Source organism: Triturus cristatus, chromosome 1_1, assembly GCF_964204655.1.
Source record: "Triturus cristatus chromosome 1_1, aTriCri1.1, whole genome shotgun sequence".
NCBI lineage: Eukaryota > Metazoa > Chordata > Amphibia > Caudata > Salamandridae > Triturus > Triturus cristatus.
In genome coordinates, this window is record NC_140579.1 from 909,299,709 (window position 1) to 909,313,850 (window position 14,142).

Consider the following 14,142-nt stretch of genomic DNA (forward strand, 5'->3'; position numbering starts at 1 on the left):
ACGTACAAATATTCCTCTAAAATCAGCTGAACTACGAATTCCAATTTACTCACTTGTTATCAGGAGAGAACCCAGTGCTGCATCTTTTAGATCAGCACTGACCCTGAAAAGTAATTCTAAGCGTACTTACCAGTAACTTGTATTTCCTTCCTTAGGAATCCATTGTGTGGTTTTCACCAGAAAAGTTTCCAAGTGTCCATTTTTTAAACGTACAAATATTCCTCTAAAATCAGCCGAACTATGCATTCTGATTTACTCACCTGTTATCAGGAATGAACTCAAGGCTGCATCTTTTAGCCTAGCACTGACCCTGAAATGTAATCCTAATCATACTTACCAGTAACTTGTATTTCCTTCAATAGGAATCCATTGTGTGGTTTTCACCAGAAAAGTTTCCAAGTGCCCATTTTTGAAATGTACAAATATTCTTCTAAAATAAGCCGAACTACGAATTCTGATTTACTCACCTGTGAGCAGAAGAGAAACCAGGGCTGCATCTTTAAGCCCTGCACTGACCCTGAAAAGTAATTCAAATCGTACTTACCAGTAACTTGTATTTCCTTCAATAGGAATCATTGTGTGGTTTTCACCAGAAAAGTTTCTGAGTGTCCATTTTTGAAACGTACAAATATTCCTCTAAAATCAGCCGAACAACGAATTCCGATTTACTCACCTGTTGTCAGGAGAGGACCCAGTGCTGCATCTTTTAGCCCAGCACTGACCCTGAAAAGTAATTCTAAGCATACTTACCAGTAACTTGTATTTCCTTCCATAGGAATCCATTGTGTGGTTTTCACCAGAAAAGTTTCCAAGTGTCCATTTTTGAAACGTACAAATATTCCTCTAAAATCAGTTGAACTACGAATTCTGATTTACTCACCTGTTATCAGGAGAGAACCCAGTGCTGCATCTTTTAGAGCAGCACTGACCCTGAAAAGTAATTCTAAGCGTACTTACCAGTAACTTGTACTTCCTTTCTTAGGAATCCAGTGTGTGGTTTTGACCAGAAAAGTTTCCAAGTGTCCATTTTTGAAATGTACAAATATTCCTCTAAAATCAGCCAAACTACGAATCCCGATTTACTCACCTGTTATCAGGAGAAAACCCAGTGCTGCATCTTTTAGACCAGCACTGACCATGAAAAGTAATTCTAAGCGTACTTACCAGTAACTTGTACTTCCTTCAATAGGAATCATTGTGTGGTTTTCACCAGAAAAGTTTCTAAGTTTACATTTTTGAAACGTACAAATATTCCTCTAAAATCAGCCGAACTACGAATTCCAATTTACTCACCTGTTATCAGGAGAGAACCCAGTGCTGCATCTTTTAGATCAGCACTGACCCTGAAAAGTAATTCTAAGCGTACTTACCAGTAACTTGTATTTCCTTCCATAGGAATCCATTGTTTGGTTTTCACCAGAAAAATTTCCAAGTGTCCATTTCTGAAACGTACAAATATTCCTCTAAAATCAGCCGAACTATGCATTCTGATTTACTCACCTGTTATCAGGAATGAACTCAAGGCTGCATCTTTTAGCCCAGCACTGACCCTGAAATGTAATCCTAATCGTACTTACCAGTAACTTGTATTTCCTTCCATAGGAATCCATTGTGTGGTTTTCACCAGAAAAGTTTCCAAGTGTCCATTTTTGAAATGTACAAATATTCTTCTAAAATCAGCCGAACTACGAATTCTGATTTACTCACCTGTTATCAGGAGAGAAACCAGGGCTGCATCTTTAAGCCCTGAACTGACCCTGAAAAGTAATTTAAATCGTACTTACCAGTAACTTGTATTTCATTCAATAGGAATCATTGTGTGGTTTTCACCAGAAAAGTTTCTGAGTGTCCATTTTTGAAACGTACAAATATTCCTCTAAAATCAGCCGAACTACGAATTCCGATTTACTCACCTGTTATCAGGAGAGGACCCAGTGTTGCATCTTTTAGCCCAGCACTGACCCTGAAAAGTAATTCTAAGCGTACTTACCAGTAACTTGTATTTCCTTCCATAGGAATCCATTGTGTGGTTTTCACCAAGAAAAGTTTCTAAATGTCCATTTTTGAAACGTACAAATATTCCTCTAAAAACAGCCGAACTACGAATTCCGATTTACTCACCTGTTATCAGGAGAGGACCCAGTGCTGCATCTTTTAGCCCAGCACTGCCCCTGAAAAGTAATTTTAAGTGTACTTACCAGTAACTTGTATTTCCTTCCATAGGAATCCAATGTGTTGTTTTCACCAGAAGAGTTTCCAAGTGTCCATTTTTGAAACATACAAATATTCCTCTAAAATCAGTTGAACTACGAATTCTGATTTACTCACCTGTTATCAGGAGAGAACCCAGTGCTGCATCTTTTAGAGCAGCACTGACCCTGAAAAGTAATTCTAAGCATACTTACCAGCAACTTGTACTTCCGTTCTTAGGAATCCATTGTGTGGTTTTGACCAGAAAAGTTTCCAAGTGTCCATTTTTGAAATGTACAAATATTCCTCTAAAATCAGCCAAACTACGAATTCCGATTTACTCACCTGTTATCAGGAGAAAACCCAGTGCTGCATCTTTTAGACCAGCACTGACCATGAAAAGTAATTCTAAGCATACTTACCAGTAACTTGTATTTCCTTCCATAGGAATCCATTGTGTGGTTTTCACCAGAAAAGTTTCCAAGTGTCCATTTCTGAAACGTACAAATATTCCTCTAAAATCAGCCGAACTATGCATTCTGATTTACTCATCTGTCATCAGGAATAAACTCAAGGCTGCATCTTTTAGCCCAGCACTGACCCTGAAATGTAACCCTAATCGTACTTACCAGTAACTTGTATTTCCTTTCATAGGAATCCATTCTGTGGTTTTCACCAGAAAAGTTTCCAAGTGTCCATTTTTGAAATGTACAAATATTCTTCTAAAATAAGCCGAACTACGAATTCTGATTTACTCACCTGTTATCAGGAGAGAAACCAGGGCTGCATCTTTAAGCCCTGAACTGACCCTGAAAAGTAATTCAAATCGTAATTACCAGTGACTTGTATTTCATTCAATAGGAATCATTGTGTGGTTTTCACCAGAAAAGTTTCTGAGTGTCCATTTTTGAAACGTACAAATATTCCTCTAAAATCAGCCGAACTACGAATTCCAATTTACTCACCTGTTATCAGGAGAGGACCCAGTGTTGCATCTTTTAGCCCAGCACTGACTCTGAAAAGTAATTCTAAGCGTACTTACCAGTAACTTCTATTTCCTTCCATAGGAATCCATTGTGTGGTTTTCACCAAGAAAAGTTTCTAAATGTCCATTTTTGAAATGTACAAATATTCCTCTAAAAACAGCCGAACTACGAATTCCGATTTACTCACCTGTTATCAGGAGAGGACCCAGTGCTGCATCTTTTAGCCCAGCACAGCCTCTGAAAAGTAATTCTAAGTGTACTTACCAGTAACTTGTATTTCCTTCCATAGGAATCCATTGTGTGGTTTTCACCAGAAAAGTTTCTAAGTGTCCATTTTTGAAATGTACAAATATTCCTCTAAAATCAGCCGAACTATGAATTATGATTTACTCACCTGTTATCAGGAATGAACTCAAGGCTGCATCTTTTAGCCCAGCACTGACCCTGAAATGTAATCCTAATCGTACTTACCAGTAACTTGTACTTCCTTCCATAGGAATCCATTGTGTGGTTTTCACCAGAAAAGTTTCTGAGTATCCATTTTTGAAACGTACAAATATTCCTCTAAAATCAGCCGAACTACGAATTCTGATTTACTTACCTGTTATCAGGAGAGGACCCAGTGCTGCATCTTTTAGCCCAGCACTGACCCTGAAAAGTAATTCTAAGCGTACTTACCAGTAACTTGTATTTCTTTCCATAGGAAACCATTGTGTGGTTTTCACCAGTAAAGTTTCTAAGTGTCCATTTTTGAAACGTACAAATATTCCTCTAAAATCAGCCGAACTACGAATTCCGATTTACTCACCTGTTATCAGGAGAGGACCCAGTGCTGCATCTTTTAGCCCAGCACTGCCCCTGAAAAGTAATTCTAAGTGTACTTACCAGTAACTTGTATTTCCTTCCATAGGAATCCATTGTGTGGTTTTCACCAGAAGAGTTTCCAAGTGTCCATTTTTGAAACATACAAATATTCCTCTAAAATCAGTTGAACTACGAATTCCGATTTACTCACCTGTTATCAGGAGAGAACCCAGTGCTGCATCTTTTAGAGCAGCACTGACCCTGAAAAGTAATTCTAAGCGTACTTACAAGTAACTTGTACTTCCTTTCTTAGGAATCCATTGTGTGGTTTTGACCAGAAAAGTTTCCAAGTGTCCATTTTTGAAATGTACAAATATTCCTCTAAAATCAGCCAAACTATGAATTCCGATTTACTCACCTGTTATCAGGAGAAAACCCAGTGCTGCATCTTTTAGACCAGCACTGACCATGAAAAGTAATTCTAAGCGTACTTACCAGTAACTTGTACTTCCTTCCATAGGAATCCATTGTGTGGTTTTGACCAGAAAAGTTTCCAAGTGTCCATTTTTGAAACGTACAAATATTCCTCTAAAATCAGCCGAAATACGAATTCCGATTTACTCACCTGTTATCAGGAGAGAACCCAGGGCTGCGTCTTTTAACCCAGCACTGACCCTGAAAAGTAATTCTAAGCATACTTACCAGTAACTTGTATTTTCTTCCATAGGAATCCATTGTGTGGTTTTCACCAGAAAAGTTTCTAAGTGTCCATTTTTGAAACGTACAAATATTCCTCTAAAATCAGCCGAACTACGAATTCCAATTTACTCACTTGTTATCAGGAGAGAACCCAGTGCTGCATCTTTTAGATCAGCACTGACCCTGAAAAGTAATTCTAAGCGTACTTACCAGTAACTTGTATTTCCTTCCTTAGGAATCCATTGTGTGGTTTTCACCAGAAAAGTTTCCAAGTGTCCATTTTTTAAACGTACAAATATTCCTCTAAAATCAGCCGAACTATGCATTCTGATTTACTCACCTGTTATCAGGAATGAACTCAAGGCTGCATCTTTTAGCCTAGCACTGACCCTGAAATGTAATCCTAATCATACTTACCAGTAACTTGTATTTCCTTCAATAGGAATCCATTGTGTGGTTTTCACCAGAAAAGTTTCCAAGTGCCCATTTTTGAAATGTACAAATATTCTTCTAAAATAAGCCGAACTACGAATTCTGATTTACACACCTGTGATCAGAAGAGAAACCAGGGCTGCATCTTTAAGCCCTGCACTGACCCTGAAAAGTAATTCAAATCGTACTTACCAGTAACTTGTATTTCCTTCAATAGGAATCATTGTGTGGTTTTCACCAGAAAAGTTTCTGAGTGTCCATTTTTGAAACGTACAAATATTCCTCTAAAATCAGCCGAACAACGAATTCCGATTTACTCACCTGTTGTCAGGAGAGGACCCAGTGCTGCATCTTTTAGCCCAGCACTGACCCTGAAAAGTAATTCTAAGCATACTTACCAGTAACTTGTATTTCCTTCCATAGGAATCCATTGTGTGGTTTTCACCAGAAAAGTTTCCAAGTGTCCATTTTTGAAACGTACAAATATTCCTCTAAAATCAGTTGAACTACGAATTCTGATTTACTCACCTGTTATCAGGAGAGAACCCAGTGCTGCATCTTTTAGAGCAGCACTGACCCTGAAAAGTAATTCTAAGCGTACTTACCAGTAACTTGTACTTCCTTTCTTAGGAATCCAGTGTGTGGTTTTGACCAGAAAAGTTTCCAAGTGTCCATTTTTGAAATGTACAAATATTCCTCTAAAATCAGCCAAACTACGAATCCCGATTTACTCACCTGTTATCAGGAGAAAACCCAGTGCTGCATCTTTTAGATCAGCACTGACCCTGAAAAGTAATTCTAAGCGTACTTACCAGTAACTTGTATTTCCTTCCATAGGAATCCATTGTGTGGTTTTCACCAGAAAAATTTCCAAGTGTCCATTTCTGAAACGTACAAATATTCCTCTAAAATCAGCCGAACTATGCATTCTGATTTACTCACCTGTTATCAGGAATGAACTCAAGGCTGCATCTTTTAGCCCAGCACTGACCCTGAAATGTAATCCTAATCGTACTTACCAGTAACTTGTATTTCCTTCCATAGGAATCCATTGTGTGGTTTTCACCAGAAAAGTTTCCAAGTGTCCATTTTTGAAATGTACAAATATTCTTCTAAAATCAGCCGAACTACGAATTCTGATTTACTCACCTGTTATCAGGAGAGAAACCAGGGCTGCATCTTTAAGCCCTGAACTGACCCTGAAAAGTAATTTAAATCGTACTTACCAGTAACTTGTATTTCATTCAATAGGAATCATTGTGTGGTTTTCACCAGAAAAGTTTCTGAGTGTCCATTTTTGAAACGTACAAATATTCCTCTAAAATCAGCCGAACTACGAATTCCGATTTACTCACCTGTTATCAGGAGAGGACCCAGTGTTGCATCTTTTAGCCCAGCACTGACCCTGAAAAGTAATTCTAAGCGTACTTACCAGTAACTTGTATTTCCTTCCATAGGAATCCATTGTGTGGTTTTCACCAAGAAAAGTTTCTAAATGTCCATTTTTGAAACGTACAAATATTCCTCTAAAAACAGCCGAACTACGAATTCCGATTTACTCACCTGTTATCAGGAGAGGACCCAGTGCTGCATCTTTTAGCCCAGCACTGCCCCTGAAAAGTCATTTTAAGTGTACTTACCAGTAACTTGTATTTCCTTCCATAGGAATCCAATGTGTTGTTTTCACCAGAAGAGTTTCCAAGTGTCCATTTTTGAAACATACAAATATTCCTCTAAAATCAGTTGAACTACGAATTCTGATTTACTCACCTGTTATCAGGAGAGAACCCAGTGCTACATCTTTTAGAGCAGCACTGACCCTGAAAAGTAATTCTAAGCATACTTACCAGCAACTTGTACTTCCGTTCTTAGGAATCCATTGTGTGGTTTTGACCAGAAAAGTTTCCAAGTGTCCATTTTTGAAATGTACAAATATTCCTCTAAAATCAGCCAAACTACGAATTCCGATTTACTCACCTGTTATCAGGAGAAAACCCAGTGCTGCATCTTTTAGACCAGCACTGACCATGAAAAGTAATTCTAAGCTTACTTACCAGTAACTTGTACTTCCTTCAATAGGAATCATTGTGTGGTTTTCACCAGAAAAGTTTCTGAGTGTCCATTTTTGAAACGTACAAATATTCCTCTAAAATCAGCCGAACAACGAATTCCGATTTAATCACCTGTTGTCAGGAGAGGACCCAGTGCTGCATCTTTTAGCCCAGCACTGACCGTGAAAAATAATTCTAAGCATACTTACCAGTAACTTGTATTTCCTTCCATAGGAATCCATTGTGTGGTTTTCACCAGAAAAGTTTCTAAGTTTACATTTTTGAAACGTACAAATATTCCTCTAAAATCAGCCGAACTACGAATTCCAATTTACTCACCTGTTATCAGGAGAGAACCCAGTGCTGCATCTTTTAGATCAGCACTGACCCTGAAAAGTAATTCTAAGCATACTTACCAGTAACTTGTATTTCCTTCCATAGGAATCCATTGTGTGGTTTTCACCAGAAAAGTTTCCAAGTGTCCATTTCTGAAACGTACAAATATTCCTCTAAAATCAGCCGAACTATGCATTCTGATTTACTCATCTGTCATCAGGAATAAACTCAAGGCTGCATCTTTTAGCCCAGCACTGACCCTGAAATGTAATCCTAATCGTACTTACCAGTAACTTGTATTTCCTTTCATAGGAATCCATTCTGTGGTTTTCACCAGAAAAGTTTCCAAGTGTCCATTTTTGAAATGTACAAATATTCTTCTAAAATAAGCCGAACTACGAATTCTGATTTACTCACCTGTTATCAGGAGAGGACCCAGTGCTGCATCTTTTAGCCCAGCACTGCCCCTGAAAAGTAATTCTAAGTGTACTTACCAGTAACTTGTATTTCCTTCCATAGGAATCCATTGTGTGGTTTTCACCAGAAGAGTTTCCAAGTGTCCATTTTTGAAACATACAAATATTCCTCTAAAATCAGTTGAACTATGAATTCCGATTTACTCACCTGTTATCAGGAGAGAACCCAGTGCTGCATCTTTTAGAGCAGCACTGACCCTGAAAAGTAATTCTAAGCGTACTTACAAGTAACTTGTACTTCCTTTCTTAGGAATCCATTGTGTGGTTTTGACCAGAAAAGTTTCCAAGTGTCCATTTTTGAAATGTACAAATATTCCTCTAAAATCAGCCAAACTAAGAATTCCGATTTTCTCACCTGTTATCAGGAGAAAACCCAGTGCTGCATCTTTTAGACCAGCACTGACCATGAAAAGTAATTCTAAGCGTACTTACCAGTAACTTGTACTTCCTTCCATAGGAATCCACTGTGTGGTTTTCACCAGAAAAGTTTCTAAGTGTCCATTTTTGAAACGTACAAATATTCCTCTAAAATCAGCCGAAATACGAATTCCGATTTACTCACCTGTTATCAGGAGAGAACCCAGGGCTGCGTCTTTTAACCCAGCACTGACCCTGAAAAGTAATTCTAAGCATACTTACCAGTAACTTGTATTTTCTTCCATAGGAATCCATTGTGTGGTTTTCACCAGAAAAGTTTCTAAGTGTCCATTTTTGAAACGTACAAATATTCCTCTAAAATCAGCCGAACTACGAATTCCAATTTACTCACTTGTTATCAGGAGAGAACCCAGTGCTGCATCTTTTAGATCAGCACTGACCCTGAAAAGTAATTCTAAGCGTACTTACCAGTAACTTGTATTTCCTTCCTTAGGAATCCATTGTGTGGTTTTCACCAGAAAAGTTTCCAAGTGTCCATTTTTTAAACGTACAAATATTCCTCTAAAATCAGCCGAACTATGCATTCTGATTTACTCACCTGTTATCAGGAATGAACTCAAGGCTGCATCTTTTAGCCTAGCACTGACCCTGAAATGTAATCCTAATCATACTTACCAGTAACTTGTATTTCCTTCAATAGGAATCCATTGTGTGGTTTTCACCAGAAAAGTTTCCAAGTGCCCATTTTTGAAATGTACAAATATTCTTCTAAAATAAGCCGAACTACGAATTCTGATTTACTCACCTGTGATCAGAAGAGAAACCAGGGCTGCATCTTTAAGCCCTGCACTGACCCTGAAAAGTAATTCAAATCGTACTTACCAGTAACTTGTATTTCCTTCAATAGGAATCATTGTGTGGTTTTCACCAGAAAAGTTTCTGAGTGTCCATTTTTGAAACGTACAAATATTCCTCTAAAATCAGCCGAACAACGAATTCCGATTTACTCACCTGTTGTCAGGAGAGGACCCAGTGCTGCATCTTTTAGCCCAGCACTGACCCTGAAAAGTAATTCTAAGCATACTTACCAGTAACTTGTATTTCCTTCCATAGGAATCCATTGTGTGGTTTTCACCAGAAAAGTTTCCAAGTGTCCATTTTTGAAACGTACAAATATTCCTCTAAAATCAGTTGAACTACGAATTCTGATTTACTCACCTGTTATCAGGAGAGAACCCAGTGCTGCATCTTTTAGAGCAGCACTGACCCTGAAAAGTAATTCTAAGCGTACTTACCAGTAACTTGTACTTCCTTTCTTAGGAATCCAGTGTGTGGTTTTGACCAGAAAAGTTTCCAAATGTCCATTTTTGAAATGTACAAATATTCCTCTAAAATCAGCCAAACTACGAATCCCGATTTACTCACCTGTTATCAGGAGAAAACCCAGTGCTGCATCTTTTAGACCAGCACTGACCATGAAAAGTAATTCTAAGCGTACTTACCAGTAACTTGTACTTCCTTCAATAGGAATCATTGTGTGGTTTTCACCAGAAAAGTTTCTAAGTTTACATTTTTGAAACGTACAAATATTCCTCTAAAATCAGCCGAACAACGAATTCCAATTTACTCACCTGTTATCAGGAGAGAACCCAGTGCTGCATCTTTTAAATCAGCACTGACTCTGAAAAGTAATTCTAAGCGTACTTACCAGTAACTTGTATTTCCTTCCATAGGAATCCATTGTGTGGTTTTCACCAGAAAAATTTCCAAGTGTCCATTTCTGAAACGTACAAATATTCCTCTAAAATCAGCCGAACTATGCATTCTGATTTACTCACCTGTTATCAGGAATGAACTCAAGGCTGCATCTTTTAGCCCAGCACTGACCCTGAAATGTAATCCTAATCGTACTTACCAGTAACTTGTATTTCCTTCCATAGGAATCCATTGTGTGGTTTTCACCAGAAAAGTTTCCAAGTGTCCATTTTTGAAATGTACAAATATTCTTCTAAAATCAGCCGAACTACGAATTCTGATTTCTCACCTGTTATCAGGAGAGAAACCAGGGCTGCATCTTTAAGCCCTGAACTGACCCTGAAAAGTAATTTAAATCCTACTTACCAGTAACTTGTATTTCATTCAATAGGAATCATTGTGTGGTTTTCACCAGAAAAGTTTCTGAGTGTCCATTTTTGAAACGTACAAATATTCCTCTAAAATCAGCCGAACTACGAATTCCGATTTACTCACCTGTTATCAGGAGAGGACCCAGTGTTGCATCTTTTAGCCCAGCACTGACCCTGAAAAGTAATTCTAAGCGTACTTACCAGTAACTTGTATTTCCTTCCATAGGAATCCATTGTGTGGTTTTCACCAAGAAAAGTTTCTAAATGTCCATTTTTGAAACGTACAAATATTCCTCTAAAAACAGCCGAACTACGAATTCCGATTTACTCACCTGTTATCAGGAGAGGACCCAGTGCTGCATCTTTTAGCCCAGCACTGCCCCTGAAAAGTAATTTTAAGTGTACTTACCAGTAACTTGTATTTCCTTCCATAGGAATCCAATGTGTTGTTTTCACCAGAAGAGTTTCCAAGTGTCCATTTTTGAAACATACAAATATTCCTCTAAAATCAGTTGAAATATGAATTCTGATTTACTCACCTGTTATCAGGAGAGAACCCAGTGCTGCATCTTTTAGAGCAGCACTGACCCTGAAAAGTAATTCTAAGCATACTTACCAGCAACTTGTACTTCCGTTCTTAGGAATCCATTGTGTGGTTTTGACCAGAAAAGTTTCCAAGTGTCCATTTTTGAAATGTACAAATATTCCTCTAAAATCAGCCAAACTACGAATTCCGATTTACTCACCTGTTATCAGGAGAAAACCCAGTGCTGCATCTTTTAAACCAGCACTGACCATGAAAAGTAATTCTAAGCTTACTTACCAGTAACTTGTACTTCCTTCAATAGGAATCATTGTGTGGTTTTCACCAGAAAAGTTTCTGAGTGTCCATTTTTGAAACGTACAAATATTCCTCTAAAATCAGCCGAACAACGAATTCCGATTTAATCACCTGTTGTCAGGAGAGGACCCAGTGCTGCATCTTTTAGCCCAGCACTGACCCTGAAAAGTAATTCTAAGCATACTTACCAGTAACTTGTATTTCCTTCCATAGGAATCCATTGTGTGGTTTTCACCAGAAAAGTTTCTAAGTTTACATTTTTGAAACGTACAAATATTCCTCTAAAATCAGCCGAACTACGAATTCCAATTTACTCACCTGTTATCAGGAGAGAACCCAGTGCTGCATCTTTTAGATCAGCACTGACCCTGAAAAGTAATTCTAAGCATACTTACCAGTAACTTGTATTTCCTTCCATAGGAATCCATTGTGTGGTTTTCACCAGAAAAGTTTCCAAGTGTCCATTTCTGAAACGTACAAATATTCCTCTAAAATCAGCCGAACTATGCATTCTGATTTACTCATCTGTCATCAGGAATAAACTCAAGGCTGCATCTTTTAGCCCAGCACTGACCCTGAAATGTAATCCTAATCGTACTTACCAGTAACTTGTATTTCCTTTCATAGGAATCCATTCTGTGGTTTTCACCAGAAAAGTTTCCAAGTGTCCATTTTTGAAATGTACAAATATTCTTCTAAAATAAGCCGAACTACGAATTCTGATTTACTCACCTGTTATCAGGAGAGAAACCAGGGCTGCATCTTTAAGCCCTGAACTGACCCTGAAAAGTAATTCAAATCGTAATTACCAGTGACTTGTATTTCATTCAATAGGAATCATTGTGTGGTTTTCACCAGAAAAGTTTCTGAGTGTCCATTTTTGAAACGTACAAATATTCCTCTAAAATCAGCCGAACTACGAATTCCAATTTACTCACCTGTTATCAGGAGAGGACCCAGTGTTGCATCTTTTAGCCCAGCACTGACTCTGAAAAGTAATTCTAAGCGTACTTACCAGTAACTTCTATTTCCTTCCATAGGAATCCATTGTGTGGTTTTCACCAAGAAAAGTTTCTAAATGTCCATTTTTGAAATGTACAACTATTCCTCTAAAAACAGCCGAACTACGAATTCCGATTTACTCACCTCTTATCAGGAGAGGACCCAGTGCTGCATCTTTTAGCCCAGCACAGCCCCTGAAAAGTAATTCTAAGTGTACTTACCAGTAACTTGTATTTCCTTCTATAGGAATCCATTGTGTTGTTTTCACCAGAAGAGTTTCCAAGTGTCCATTTTTGAAACATACAACTATTCCTCTAAAAGCAGTTGAACTACGAATTCTGATTTACTCACCTGTTATCAGGAGAGAACCCAGTGCTGCATCTTTTAGAGCAGCACTGACCCTGAAAAGTAATTCTAAGCGTACTTACCAGTAACTTGTACTTCCGTTCTTAGGAATCCATTGTGTGGTTTTGACCAGAAAAGTTTCCAAGTGTCCATTTTTGAAACGTACAAATATTCCTCTAAAATCAGCCGAACAACGAATTCCGATTTAATCACCTGTTGTCAGGAGAGGACCCAGTGCTGCATCTTTTAGCCCAGCACTGACCCTGAAAAGTAATTCTAAGCATACTTACCAGTAACTTGTATTTCCTTCCATAGGAATCCATTGTGTGGTTTTCACCAGAAAAGTTTCTAAGTTTACATTTTTGAAACGTACAAATATTCCTCTAAAATCAGCCGAACTACGAATTCCAATTTACTCACCTGTTATCAGGAGAGAACCCAGTGCTGCATCTTTTAGATCAGCACTGACCCTGAAAAGTAATTCTAAGCGTACTTACCAGTAACTTGTATTTCCTTCCATAGGAATCCATTGTGTGGTTTTCACCAGAAAAGTTTCCAAGTGTCCATTTCTGAAACGTACAAATATTCCTCTAAAATCAGCCGATCTATGCATTCTGATTTACTCATCTGTTATCAGGAATAAACTCAAGGCTGCATCTTTTAGCCCAGCACTGACCCTGAAATGTAATCCTAATCGTACTTACCAGTAACTTGTATTTTCTTCCATAGGAATCCATTCTGTGGTTTTCACCAGAAAAGTTTCCAAGTGTCCATTTTTGAAATGTACAAATATTCTTCTAAAATCAGCCGAACTACGAATTCTGATTTACTCACCTGTTATCAGGAGAGAAACCAGGGCTGCATCTTTAAGCCCTGAACTGACCCTGAAAAGTAATTCAAATCGTACTTACCAGTAACTTGTATTTCATTCAATAGGAATCATTGTGTGGTTTTCACCAGAAAAGTTTCTGAGTGTCCATTTTTGAAACGTACAAATATTCCTCTAAAATCAGCCGAACTACGAATTCCAATTTACTCACCTGTTATCAGGAGAGAACCCAGTGCTGCATCTTTTAGCCCAGCACTGCCCCTGAAAAGTAATTCTAAGTGTACTTACCAGTAACTTGTATTTCCTTCCATAGGAATCCATTGTGTTGTTTTCACCAGAAGAGTTTCCAAGTGTCCATTTTTGAAAAATACAAATATTCCTCTAAAATCAGTTGAACTACGAATTCCGATTTCCTCACCTGTTATCAGGAGAGAACCCAGTGCTGCATCTTTTAGAGCAGCACTGACCCTGAAAAGTAATTCTAAGCGTACTTACCAGTAACTTGTACTTCCTTTCATAGGAATCCATTGTGTGGTTTTGACCAGAAAAGTTTCCAAGTGTCCATTTTTGAAATGTACAAATATTCCTCTAAAACCAGCCAAACTACGAATTTCGATTTACTCACCTGTTATCAGGAGAAAACCCAG